Raw genomic sequence first — 12,169 nt, forward strand, 5'->3', positions numbered from 1 at the left:
TGAAAGAGCCGGGCGACAATCGGCCGCGGCGGGGCACCCGCCTTGGGCCGTCCGCCCGGCACCCTATGGGCCCTTTCCACCGCAAAAAACTTTCCAAGGCCCTTAGGCTTCAGATGATTGAGGACCAAATCTTCCACAAGCAGGTCCGCCGAAGCCTCATCCGAGGACTCCGGGACCCCGATTACGCGCACGTTGTTGCGCCTGGACCGGCTCTCGAAGTCCTCCAGCCGGCGGGCGGCGAGGTCACTCTCGGCCCTCAGCTTCCGGACCTCGTTCTGCAGGTCCGCAACCTCATCAGTGAGGCCCGTGGTCTTGTGGTCCAGGTCCTTAACGCGCTCGTTTGTCTTACCCAGGTCCGAGAGGATCAAGTTGACATCCACCAGGATGGCGTCCACCTTTTGCGCCAGGGCCTCGAATTGCCTCCCCATCGAGGTCTGCATCCCATCAAGCGCGCCCATGACATCCTGCAGGGAGAGCTCCGGGGTCCCAGGCGAGTCCTCCTTCTGGGCATCCGGCGCCTGGCTCGATCCACTCGGCGATGTCTTCAGGAGGGCGTAGCGGTCCATACTGTTGACTTGGGAGTACGTTCCCCGCCTGGTGGACTTAGTCTTCAGCCGATCTCCTTCTGCCTGCCCGACATAATGGACTCCAGGCAGTCCAATGCAGTGAGGACCGTCCCCTCTCAGAGAGAGGTATAAAGAGTGAGCAGGTCCGCCTTGTTCTGCCAAAGTAGCCCACCGAGCGTCCCTGGGGTTATCGAGCCACCCAGAGCACTACAGTGTCCGGGCAGACAAAGGGAACGAAACCGAAAGTGAAAGAGTGAGGGCCTCCGTCCGGTAGTTCACACCTCACCAGGCCGTTGTTGATCAACTAGGAGTCGGGCATCCTGCCAACTCTAGCCCCTGGCATCTCCGGGAGTTAGGCCGCAATCTTTCGCCAGTCATAAGTCCGGTTCCCGATGGGCGATCGGACCGCGGGTAGCATCAATCGCCTCCCTGACAACTCAGCAACACGGTGCCATGCATACCATCAGGATTAGAGTCAGGATAGTCGACGGAGGGCGCGAGGGTCTCGGGAGCTCTAAGCTCACGCGGCCATCTTGGTCAAGCGCTAGGCTCCTCCCAAGTCTGACGGATTTAAACCTACCTATTTCTGTTGATATAGGTTTCTTCAAGCTTGATCATTAAAAAGGTTATTGAACCCTTGTGCTACTAATTACTTCGAGTGTAGCTTGTCCTTATGGCGGTCGATATAGCGGCGCACAGTCTGGCACCTCTGAGACGTCATTTGACGCAGTATGGAGTGCCGGACACTGGTATGCACATAATCTTTGTGGTAGGAGCCGATGCGGCTCATCCTTATGAGTTGTTTTACTCTTGGGTGACGCTTCCGGCGGTGAGTGAGGATGATAACTCTTTTCATACTTACACTGCCACTGCCGTGCCAGCGAACTATACACCGTATAGGACACAAGAAATACCAATATCTGCTTGGCAGCATCTTATTTGGTTTAATGGCGCCCTCCCCCATGCGGTTATACCGTCGAGAATGGGCCCTTTGTCAATTGCAGGGGCCACTTGGCCGGTACTAGCCGGATATACGCCTCATCCCCGTTACCTAACGGTGCCGGTGGCTGATTTGCGTGTACTGCACACTGCCCTTATTACAGTACATAGGGCTTTGGTGCAGTACGTGTCACGCAATGTGCAGGTGGGGGCACCTGCTGTTGCGGGGCAGCCTACTGACCACCACGCAGTGGTCATTAGTCCTGTTATGGTTAATTCTGTTATGGGCAAGCGCCCCCCAAATAGGGATGATTTCCCTTTTTGGCTTGCTGAAAAATTTGACCAAATAGAAGCGGTTTACCCGAATACATCTCCTGTGGAGAAACACAGGATCCTTACCATTAGTTTGCCTAAAGACTTGGTCCCCGACATTGATGATTGTGTAAACTGGGGCAAGGTCTTTGCAGCGACGTACTCGCAGTGCTTTGGCACTCCGTCTATGTCGGTACTGCCCTCCGTTATTAAACGTGCTCAAGATAACCACGGTGCGGAGTCTGCGATAGAGTTAGGCATGCGGCTCCTCGGACAGTTTGACCTGGTGGCTACCATGGTAATGTGTAACCTTAAGGGTGATGCTATGCAATTCCAAGTTCGTAATGAACTGAAGAAAGTTGCTGAAGAGGATAAGCCGCGGGAGTTCGCAAAAATAATCTCGACGGCATACAAAGATGTGGGTCGTAGCTCTTTAGGAGTTAAACCTGTTGTAAAAACTCCCGAAATTAAGCAGCAGGGTAAGGCAGAAGCCTCTGGTAAGGATGGCTGTCCAAACTTTCCGAAACAGAGTTGGCGGTCAAAACAACAGGGAAAGCAGCAGCAGAAACAGGGGTCTAGGCCTGCCTCTCCCGTTCAGTCAGGTAGTGAGCGCACTTATGATCTGCGTGATCATGCTACTATTAAGTCTCCTGATAGATTTCAGGTTTCTGACCAACGTTCTCCTCGTTCTTCGCAGGAAACATCGGCTTCACAGTCCGGTGGCGGAGGCGGTGGCAAAGGTCGGGGTGCTCCACAAACACGTGACCAACCCCGACAGACTGAAGGTAAAGGCAAGCAAGAAGAATTCGCAAGACAAAGACCCCCGTTTCAGAAGAAGAAAGTGGCTGCTCTGACGGCAAGGTATGCCTCAGATAGTGCGGACACGGCTTCGGAACCGGACATGGGCGCTGACGCTACTGGAACGCGCAGCGGAAATTACCATAGTCCGTCAAGCTCTGCGTCCATTTCTGGCGGCGACAGCAACTGATACATTGGTTACTGTTGAGACAGCTGACACCAGAGTGGCTCCCCCTGACAGACTCTATGAAATAGTCTTACTAATTGAGGGTGACATACAACGTACAATAAAAGGGATTTTTTGGGATAATCTGACTACCACCTATGATATCCTCCTAGCGGAGGCAGATTGGCCCCCAGCTTTCATTTTAGAAGCTCCTAGAGGGGAGGAGGTAATCCTCCCGTCCTTTGCGCACACAGTGCCTAAGGACCGGGCTGAAGTGTACGCTGAGGAGTGGGCACTGGCGCTAGCGCCGGCGTTGTATCGTACTCAGGTGGGATGGGACCGGTTGTCCCCCTGCCATGAGATTCCATTGCGGTCTATGCCCCAGCCACAGCCCCAATATCCTATGTGTCGTGAAGCTAGACCGCACGTCGCTGCAATCCTTGACCAATTGGAATATCAGGGTGTTATTGAAACTTGTGTGTCCCCTATGAATAACCCTTTATTCACAGTGACGAAGCCTGACGGGTCGTACCGTTTAGTTTTGGATTACCGGCACTTAAATTCGCATTGCCGGACCTGCGCGGTACAAAATACTCACAGTTCGGCTCTTGTCGATAGTCTCGTGCGTAAGAGATTTAAAACGACACTTGACATCTCCAATGGCTTTTTTAGCCATAACCTGTCCACACTGAGTAGCCAGTGGACGGCGATTACTTCAGGCGGCAAACAAAAACAGTTCACAAGATTAGCCATGGGCTATAAAAACAGCCCTGGCGTCTTTGCCGCTCGCGTGGTCTCTCTCTTAGAAAGAATGGACCCCGACGCATACTCCTATGTTGACGATATCTACCTCACGGATGATGAGCTGATGCCACATCTGTCTCGAGTCGACAATATCATTACGAGTTTTGCGGAATATGGCTACAAATTTAATTTTGCGAAGTCTCACATCGCGGAATATTCAGTGTTGTTTTTGGGCTACGAGCTCAACAATGAAGGTAAGGGATTGGCTCCTCACTTTCTGGAGAAGTGCGCATGCCTGCGTGCTCCTACAACACTGAAAAAATTACAATCTTTGCTGGGCTTTCTGAATTTCGGACGTACGTATATTCCCGATTATGCCCAGCGTATCAAGCCGCTTTACGCCTTGGTACAACCTTCTTTTTCGAAGTCTAGCTGGCAGCTAGAACATTCTGCTATTCTACAGTCTTTACAGGCTGATCTTCTTGCTTCACAATACTTGCTGACGCGTGATAACCGCACTAACCTGGTAATAAGAATAGTACCGGGCGCAGTGGGTTTCACGTACTTGACGTTCAATGAGGGCGAAACAGTCCCCATTGCGTATAAATCACACTTGTACACCTCTGCTGAGTTGCGTTTTTCCACTGTCGAGAAAGTTCTGACGGCAGTACAGATGGCGATCCTTAAAGAACGTGCGCTGTCACAAGGAAAACACATACTGGTTGTAACACCGTATCCTGCCCTAGAGGCAGTGACAAAAGCAAGTGTACCAAATTCTAAAGCTTTGCATCCACTGTGGATACAATGGGCCACGACTCTGACATCACCAGATGTCACTTATATCTTTGACGCCTCTTTACAGACTCAGGAGTACTTACAGTATGAATTCGTTCATCCGGCTCCTCTGTCTTTGCGCCCGCTCGAAGAATACCATTGTGTCATATACACTGACGGCTCGGCGCAGCCGGCGATTGGATCGAAGCATGCCTATTCTGCGGCTTGCGCAATTGTCGTGGGTACATTCGTAAATGGTGAATTCAAATCTGATACCGTGCATACGCAGTCGTTGGGTGATTGTACCGCGCAACTGGCGGAGCTCCGGGCTCTGGTGCTTGCACTGGAGTTTGCTGATCCCCGAGTCACTACTCTTATAGTAAGTGACTCCTTTTATTGTGTCCAGTCCTACAATGACAATTTACACTTCTGGTCTCAAAACGAATATCGCGATACCAAAGGTAGCACAATTAAGCATAAATTGCTTTGGGTTCGAGTGGCAGACTTTAAAGAACGTCTCCCTCTCGTGAATGTTATTCACACTCTTGGTCACCAACGCCTTGGTGTCCATGCTGTCGGTAACAGCTTGTCTGACGAGGCAGCAAAAACAGCAGTGGCTATATACTTAGTGGCAGCAGTTACAAGATCTAAAAGTAAGATTGATGATGACATCTTAGCAGCTATTGCTGCTACAGAGAAGGGAAGTGATTACCCGAAGGGTTTTCCTTCTCGTTATTTTTATCACTTAAGTCCTGATAACGTCCCGTTAGTGAGGATTAACGACGTTGGTGACAGAATTAATCCCAACGCGGACTGCAGACCATCTCTGATACTAGCAGCGCACGAGGGGTTGGCATCTGCCCACGCCGGCGTGTCCGCTACTGTATCTATGTTACAACAACGTTACTGGTGGTTCGGTTTATACAAACAAACGCGCGCTTATGTTCTTGATTGTGACATTTGCCAACAGATTAAACCTTCCACTGTTGCGCGCCCACCACAAACACAGTTGTACATATCTAATAAACCATTTGGTTGTGTTTATCTAGATCACTGCGGTCCTTTTTCTTCTGATACTGCGTACAAGTATATCTTGGTTGCAGTGGATTCGTGCACACGTTTTCTTTGGGTATGGCCACAAAGGAGTGCTGATTCACGGACTGTCATCAGGGATTTGCGTGTTTTTGTGGGAACTTTTGCGTGTGGTACCTTCCATTCTGATCAGGGCCCTGCGTTCGCCTCTAAGGCTTACAAGGAGGCTATGAGAAATTTGGGGGTCCAAGTCAAATTTTCGTCCCCCGACCGACCTGAGGGTAATAGTGTGGTGGAGCGAATGAACCGTGACTTAAAGCAATCTTTGACAGCACGAGTTTTAGGCACAGGCCTGAATTGGCTAGCCCATTTGTATAACGTCCAACGTGCACTTAATAATCTCCCTAGAAGGTCTCTGGGTGGGCGGACCCCATACATGATGCTCTTCGGAATCAGAATGTTTGTCCCAGACCTTGATGGTCTAGACATGGCGGCGTCGGCCGCACCCTTTGACGTAGATGATCACTGTGCTGTTTTGCAGACCCTACAAGAAGCCAGAGACACTCTATCGAAGGAACACTTGCCCTTCACATCTGATGCTGAGCTTCAGATTCCGGTAGTCGGCTGGCTACCCCGAGTTGGAGACCTGGTCTGTGAGAAGGTGGAGAACAAGAAGGAGGTCGGCCCCTCTTATCGTGCACCGGTTCCAGTGCTTGGGGTGCAGGGTACAAGAACAGTCATTTTACCTCCACTTCCTGGTCGCAAGGATAACAGGTACATCTCTATTGACAATGTCAAACTTCAGCGAGTGGCCGATACTTCTTAGTATGACTCCAGCAGTTTCATGCCAGACGATGCAAAGAAATTCAGTGTTGGTTCCTGCTTCTACCACCCTGTCTGATGTTGCCATTGAGATGCAGTCAGTTACTGATCCCTTGTTAATACCGCCGGCTGGTGGTCTGCCCGAAGAGACTGAGTATGCTTATCCTAAAAATGGTCATTCGCCTGTTTTACAATCTACGGCGGTTAACCAGTCACGTTTCTCCTTTGACACTAACTCATTGCGTCCCACTTCCCCTTCGAACATTGCTATTTTTGTTAGGTGGTTCAAAAGACATTTTTTGATTCCCCCTTGGACATACATTTGGCTGGTGCTTATAAGTATTTTTTTATTTATGTCCATTGGATTTGTAATAGTATTTTTCCGTCTGGTGAATGGCCACTATCTCAAAGAGAGATCTACAATAAGACTTATCAATGGAACTTTGGCCCCCCACTCCTCGTCCCGCATCATGAAAAGGGACCAGACTTTTGTGAATATTACTGCCTGGCCCGTTTTGGATGGAATTGCGTGGGATGCTGTTAAATTCCAAATTCATGGTCCTACTGAGGTCATCAATGTTCCTAATGTATTTCGTGTTTCTATGGGTGATGTGGTTAAGCAGAACATTCGTTCTGATGATTGGGATGTTCATGCCATTGAAGCACTGTTTTCTGATTTGAAATATTATGCCGCTTTTGATGCAGAAGATTTATATGAAAATGCGGCTAACTATGCAGAACAGTATTGTTTTCAACATTATGGCAATCACTTCCTGCATAAAGCAAATACGTTTCGAAATTTTGTAAATTTTACCCAATGGGAACACTGTCCTACACCATCTTTAGGCAGTTCACCTACATTGGTTGATAAATATACTTATTTTACTGATTTCAGTGTTTCCAGCCCAGCATCCTTTTATTTTAAAGTGATGGCTGAGTCTGCCTCGAAGGTTAGACTGACACACACCAAATTACTATATTCTAAGTCCTTCATGGATGAGTTGTCAATCAAAGGTTAAGATCTGTGGAAGGCTACTATTGATCTCAAATCGGTTTGGGGTTCCAAACCGTGGCAGGTTCAGGGAACTGAAGCTTTACATCGTGCCTGTCTTATACCAAATCATATGTTGTTTTTAAATTCAACCATCTTCCAGACCACCTGTTTCGGATTGGCACTTCTAAAAAACTAAATTCCCCCTCTGTTCCAGATCTGGGCGCTTACCCAAATTGGGATAACCAAACGGATCTGTCCCTTCATGCTTTGCAGTCATTAGTCTCTAATACATCTTTCAATATTTCGAAATTTAGTCAAGAAGGATGGTTAATTTGGCAAAGCAGTTCAGATGCCTGTCAACGTCGTTTGAAACCGGGGTATATGCAGCAACGCGCAGACCCTCGGTTTGAGTCCTCTCATACAGTAACTACCTACTCTGTAGGGAAATTATGTCAATCCTGGCTGCGACATTCCACCTTGGCATCTGTCAAAGTTCATTTATCAAAATTACATGACAAAATAGATTTGAATGATTTTGTTAAAGGTCCTGTGGGTGGCAGATCCAAGAGGTGGGCGTATGCTATTTACAACAAAGTATGGAAATTGTCGCAAATTGAAGCGGCTTCAAGATTGAGGGCTATTGATCAAGCAAATATGGAAAAGGTCTTGGCCGTTATAGATAACAGCATTAACACTCTTTCTTCCAGAATTTATACATTAGACAATATTGTTTCTTCAATTGTTGATATTGTACATGATGATATGTCTGTATTGTATCATGGTCAAAACCAGTTGCGTTCTGTTGTGCAGTTTGCATGGACATTACAAACGTTAAAGGCAGGAAAGGTCCCCTGGGACTATATGAATACGACATCATTATTCCTTCCCTTTAACCTTACTGTAAAGCAGCAGTTCATGTCCATGAAAGATGCTACATATTCATTGTTACACATTGAAAAATTGGAGCCGTTACCTTTCTCTGTGGCGGAATTGAATTCAGCCGTGTGGTTAGTACATGGGTTGATCACGCTCCCTTTCGCGCTTTTTAAGTTTACGTCATGCATGAAACACTATGCTCTTGGTAGATATGAACAGTTGGGTACTGCGTTCCTACATGAGGTTTGGTCTCTCCCTTTTACGTATAGATGTACAAGAGACGGTAAAGAGGTTTACCTGAAAGGTGAGGAGTGCACCTCGACACCTGATCATTCTGTAGTATGTAGGCACATTCAGTTACACGGTGCATGCAATGTACACGCCCCAAATTTGGCCTGCGTCCTCAAAAGAATCCCAGTGCTAGTGATTACACCGTCTTTCACGCTGCTTGCAAACGGTAGTTATTTAATTTTGAATAATGAAGCTTGCTGCGGGATGTTAGTGGGAATCCCATATATAGTAACTGTATCGCAGAGAGTAGTCTGCTGCAATAATGTTCTATTTCCACCCCCGCATGGGCGGCTGGATGTTTCCATCTGGCCTGCGATTCCGACCTTGAAAGCAGAGTTCAACAAGATGAGCAGAATAAGAGCTCTATTGTCCCAAAAGGAGGTGCCATTGACTTCCTCCCGAGAAACATTTGTCCATCACGTGGCAAATACGCGCACTGAGGTACAGGCGCTTTTGAATACTGACCTCCCCCTGCATTTTGGTGCTTTGATCCAAACAATCTTCAATGCCTCGTCAACAACTGGCCTGGCTCATTTTTTTAAACTTGTGGGCTCAGGCCTCGTGACCTCCTTCCAAACTATTTTTGGTGTGATTCCGGCATTTTTTCATTCTATTTTTTCGAGCGTCTTTGGCGGTGTCCCGCTCATTCTGGCGCTGGTGGCAGGTGTGCTACTTTTACTTTTCATACTAAGAAATGGCTGCACTTTCTGTGCCTCATGACAACCTTCCCCGTCTGCATCTTCTTCGTGACAGGATGCTTGAATATTATGGTACGCTGCCATTGGCGACTTTGAGCCTGGCGTATGGATTATCCTTCCGGTATTCTTACTTTACCTGCGTGCAACCTGTCTTTCACTGCCTAGATTGTCCCTTTGAATGGCCTCTGGATTTGTGCTTAACCAACACGGTGTCTCCGGTCCCGGATTATGATCGACTGATGAGTCCCTTAGTGTCTCACGAGTTTGCCTGTTCTGGTGTTCGGATTATGGCCTGTGGTGCGGCGCATGGAATCCTGGGTAATTGGGACATCGCAAGGGCTGCCTATGACTTCTTGGATATGAGTTATCTGGAAGAACACGTCGGTTGCCCTCTGATGGTGCTAGAGGCTCCGCTTATTGAAGAACATGTATGTTCCTTTTCTTTGATTAACTGGATGGCTGAAACTTTTAGTGCGTTACAACAACCAAATGATAGACGGAACGCTGACAATGCAGACATTCTCCCCCAGTCAAAAGATCTGGGTTAAATCCATCGTTCTTTTGCCCACTACACCACCCCAGTTTAGACATGGCCATATGCAAATCAGTCTTGACCCTGTGCCTCATGGGAACAGTCCAGCCCGAACTGCCAAGCCATGTCTTCCCTGGACCGGAATCAAGCATCCTAGGACCGGTTTCTGGCTATCAGCCGTCATCAGCCAGGATAGCTTGACTCCAGTGGCGTAGTGAGCACGGGTCCCACGTCTGGGAATACCCATCCCACTTAGGGCGAAAAGCGTTACAACAACCAAATGATGGACGGAACGCTGACAATGCAGACATTCTCCCCCAGTCAAAAGATCTGGGTTAAATCCATCGTTCTTTTGCCCACTACGCCACCCCAGTTTAGACATGGCCATATGCAAATCATTCTTGACCCTGTGCCTCATGGGAACAGTCCAGCCCGAACTGCCAAGCCATGTCTTCCCTGGACCGGAATCAAGCATCCTAGGACCGGTTTCTGGCTATCAGCCGTCATCAGCCAGGATAGCTTGACTCCAGTGGCGTAGTGAGCACGGGTCCCACGTCTGGGAATACCCATCCCACTTAGGGCGAAAAGCGTTACAACAACCAAATGATGGACGGAACGCTGACAATGCAGACATTCTCCCCCAGTCAAAAGATCTGGGTTAAATCCATCGTTCTTTTGCCCACTACACCACCCCAGTTTAGACATGGCCATATGCAAATCAGTCTTGACCCTGTGCCTCATGGGAACAGTCCAGCCCGAACTGCCAAGCCATGTCTTCCCTGGACCGGAATCAAGCATCCTAGGACCGGTTTCTGGCTATCAGCCGTCATCAGCCAGGATAGCTTGACTCCAGTGGCGTAGTGAGCACGGGTCCCACGTCTTGGAATACCCATCCCACTTAGGGCGAAAAGCGTTACAACAACCAAATGATGGACGGAACGCTGACAATGCAGACATTCTCCCCCAGTCAAAAGATCTGGGTTAAATCCATCGTTCTTTTGCCCACTACACCACCCCAGTTTAGACATGGCCATATGCAAATCAGTCTTGACCCTGTGCCTCATGGGAACAGTCCAGCCCGAACTGCCAAGCCATGTCTTCCCTGGACCGGAATCAAGCATCCTAGGACCGGTTGCTGGCTATCAGCCGTCATCAGCCAGGATAGCTTGACTCCAGTGGCGTAGTGAGCACGGGTCCCACGTCTGGGAATACCCATCCCACTTAGGGCGAAAAGCGTTACAACAACCAAATGATGGACGGAACGCTGAAAATGCAGACATTCTCCCCCAGTCAAAAGATCTGGGTTAAATCCATCGTTCTTTTGCCCACTACACCACCCCAGTTTAGACATGGCCATATGCAAAGGGCACCATTCCCACACCTCTGTTGTGTGAGGCTCCCTTGACGCTGTGGACTCTCTCAGAGGGGTCTCTGAAACTCCAGGACATAAATGCTGGATCCCTCCCCAACAAGGGGAGAAGGAGTGCTTTGGCAAAGGGCACACACATGGTGGTCATTTTAGGGATAATGGTGTATTGCGTGGTATAAAGGTGTATTGAGTGTGCTGGAGCAGAGTTTTCTTTTAGAAAATTCTGGGGCTTTTGAAGCTCTGGCATGTCTATGCGTTTTATTAATTTATTAATAATTAACAATTAATTATTTGTCTTGTGCAAGTGTGTTTTACTAATCAACCCGTTTGTCCTAACACAAGAGAAAGTTACATGAGGGTTAGCTTATTTGTGCTGTTTTTGTATTTACAATAACGTGCAAGTTTTCATGTTTAAACGTTGCTGTGTGCTATTTATTTTGAGCACAAAACGCTGTCTGAATTAATGCTTTTTATGTCGCAAGGCTAGATAAATGCATAACACATAAGGGTATTAGTGGGGTTAACACTGTTTAATCATTATGTTGTAGTAACGTTTATATTGTCTCTTTAATTAAAGATGGTCTATTGTGGCCTATGAAGGCCTTAGCCGAGCTGACAGTATTTCGAAGCCTGGCTGTGGTATATTTCTGTGATGTGGCAAGAGAGACCCCTGCTGGAGAAAGGTCGAAGACAACTGACCGTGGTCCTTATTGTATTTTTCCATGAGGACATCAGCAGTTTGGAGGATCTCCAAAAGAAATGGAATGCCCTTGGCGAACAAAGGAGCTTCAGAAACAGATAATGAACTGTGGCCTGGCTGCCGAGGGAAGTTGTACAAGTTGGATACTTTGATAGTTTCTTGGTTCCTGTTCCGTAGTTCACGTCTTGTGACTTTTCCTGAGCGGAGATTTCCAGATGTAGCAATGTTACATTTCTTCCTTCTCGTTCTGCTCAGTGATACAGTTTATCCTGCCAACTTTATGTGTGTTTCTATTGTATTTTTCATTATAAAAACTGTTAGCTTAGGGAGGGATTTTGCCACCCTTTTGCCACTTGCCATTTTACCTTTGCCGCGTGAACTTGCGTTGCTGAGGATCGATGCTGAGGACTCTGTCTTGAGAGACTTTACCGAGAGACTGGTCCTGACCCGTTCTGACATTTAGTTAGAATAGGTAACTATGAGAAATGATTTATTCTGATTGATTTTACTTTGACTAATTTTAGATAAAGCAATATAACTTTTAAACATGGTGTTG

The sequence above is a fragment of the Triturus cristatus genome, chromosome 10 (assembly GCF_964204655.1).
Source record: "Triturus cristatus chromosome 10, aTriCri1.1, whole genome shotgun sequence".
Classification (NCBI taxonomy): domain Eukaryota; kingdom Metazoa; phylum Chordata; class Amphibia; order Caudata; family Salamandridae; genus Triturus; species Triturus cristatus.